Raw genomic sequence first — 2484 nt, forward strand, 5'->3', positions numbered from 1 at the left:
TGCACCACCCCAGGGACACAGTCCTCTATCCTTGTCGCCATCACTTTGGCCAATAACTTGGCACCTACGTTCAGGAGGGAGATAGGCCTGTATGACCCACACTGCAGCGGGTCTTTGTCTCTTTTCAGGATCAGCGATATCGTCGCCTCCGACATCGTCGGGGGTAGTGTCCCCCTTTCCTTAGCCTCATTGAAGGTTCATTGGGGCCAGCAGGTCCACATATTTCCTATAAAATTCCACCGGGAATCCATCTGGTCCCGGGGCCTTCCCTGCCTGCATGCTCCTGATTCCTTTTACCACCTCCTCTACCTCAATGCGCACGGTGCGGTGGCCAAGAGGAAAGGCGTTGGTCTCGTAAACCAAAGATCGCGGGCTCGAATCCCGTCCGTGCCTCGGTGTAGCAGCTCCTTGTTACTATGCTTTTAGGGGCAGCACGGTAGCATTGTGGATAGCACAAATGCTTCACAGCTCCAGGGTCCCAGGTTCGATTCCGGCTTGGGTCACTGTCTGTGCGGAGTCTGCACATCCTCCCTGTGTGTGCGTGGGTTTCCTCCGGGTGCTCCGGTTTATCTGCCACAGTCCAAAGCTGTGCAGGTTAGGTGGATTGGCCATGCTAAATTGCCCATAGTGTCCAAAATTGCCCTTAGTGTTGGGTGGGGTTACTGGGTTATGGGGATAGGGTGGAGGTGTGCACCTTTGGTAGGGTGCTCTTTCCAAGAGCCGGTGCAGACTCGACGGGCCGAATGGCCTCCTTCTGCACTGTAAATTCTATGATTCTATGAATCTGCGCTCCCAGTCCTGTCCTCTCCTGCTCCTCAACCTTCGGGAACTCCAACTGGTCTAGGAAATGCATCATTCCCTCTTTCCCTTCCGGGGGTTGGGCCTTATACAGCCTCTCGTAGAATACCTTAAATACCCCGTTCACCCTCTCCGCTCTCTGTTCCATCCTTCCCTCCTCGTCTCTACCTCCTCCGATCTCTCTCGCCACCCCCCCTCTTCCTAAGTTGTTGGGCCAGCAGTCGGCTCGCCTTCTCTCCGCATTCATACTGTACTCCCTGTACCTTCCTCCACTGCGTCTCCGCCTTATCCGTGGTCAACAAGTCAAAGTCCGTGTGTAGTCTCCATCTTTCCCTGTATAGCCCTTCTTCCGGAGCCTCCGCATATTGCCTATCCACCCTCAGAATCTCCCCAATCAGTCTCTCCCTTTCTTTACCCTCTTGTTTCCCCTTATGGGCCCTTATGGCGATCAGCTCCCCTCTCACCACCGCCTTCAGCGCCTCCCAGACTACTTCGCCCCCTATCTCTTATAATCCTTTCCAAGACTTTGCCCACAACAGAAGTAAGGCTCACTGGTCTATAGTTACCGGGGTTGTCTCCATTCCCTTCTTGAACAAGGGGACAACATTTGCTATCCCCCAGTCTTCTGGCACTATTTCTGTAGACAATGACGACACAAGGATCAAAGCCAAAGGCTCAGCAATCTCCTCCCTAGCTTCCTAGAGAAACCTAGGCTAAATCCCATCCGGCCCAGGGGACTTATCTATTTCCACACTTTCCAGAATTGCTAACACCTCCTCCTTATGAACCTCAATCCCGTCTAGTCTAGTAGCCTGTATCTCAGTATTCTCCTCGACAACATTGTCTTTTTCCTGTGTGAATACTGATGAAAAATATTCATTTAGCGCCTCTCCTATCTCCTCGGACTCCATGCACAACTTCCCACTACTGTCCTTGACTAGCCCTACTCTTACCCTAGTCATTCTTTTATTCCTGACATACTTATAGAAAGCTTTAGGGTTTTCCTTGATCCTACCTGCCAAGGACTTCTCATGTCCCCTCCTGGCTCTTCCTAGCTCTCTCTTTAGGTCCTTCCTGGCTAACTTGTAACTCTCAAGCGCCCTAACTGAACCTTCATGTCTCATCTTTACATAAGCCTCCTTCTTCCTCTTCACAAGTGATTCAACTACTTTAGTAAACCACGGTTCCATCGCTTGACCACTTCCTCCCTGCCTGACTGATACATACTTATCAAGGACACTCAGTAGCTGTTCCTTGAACAAGCTCTACATTTCAATTGTGCCCATCTCTTGCAGTTTCCTTCCCCATCCTATGCATCCTAAGACTTGCCTAATCGCATCATAATTGCCTTTCCCCCAGCTATAAATCTTGCCCTGCGCTATTTACCTATCCCTTTTCATCGCTAAAGTAAACGTAATCGAATTGTGGTCACTATCACCATAGTGCTCACCTGCCTCCCAATCTAACGCCTGGCCTGGTTCATTAACCAGTACCAAATCCAATGTGGCCTCGCCTCTTGTTGGCCTATCTACAGACTGTGTCAGGAAACCCTCCTGCACACATTGGACAAAAACTGACCGATCTAAAGTACTCGAGCTATAGCGTTTCCAGCCAATATTTGGAAAGTTAAAGTCCCCCATAACAACTACCCTGTTATTTTCGCTCCTATCCAGAATCATCTTTACA

At 50.3% G+C, this 2484-nt stretch overlaps 1 non-coding gene across 1 annotated transcript; it reads left to right on the forward strand.

Moving 5' to 3' along the window:
* The first annotated feature begins 321 nt into the window (after positions 1 to 321).
* On the forward strand, positions 322 to 393 carry trnat-cgu (transfer RNA threonine (anticodon CGU)). The gene has a single exon. It is a non-coding gene; the product is annotated as a tRNA-Thr (tRNA).
* The last annotated feature ends 2091 nt before the right edge of the window (positions 394 to 2484 follow it).

This window comes from Scyliorhinus torazame, chromosome 4 (genome assembly GCF_047496885.1).
Source record: "Scyliorhinus torazame isolate Kashiwa2021f chromosome 4, sScyTor2.1, whole genome shotgun sequence".
NCBI lineage: Eukaryota > Metazoa > Chordata > Chondrichthyes > Carcharhiniformes > Scyliorhinidae > Scyliorhinus > Scyliorhinus torazame.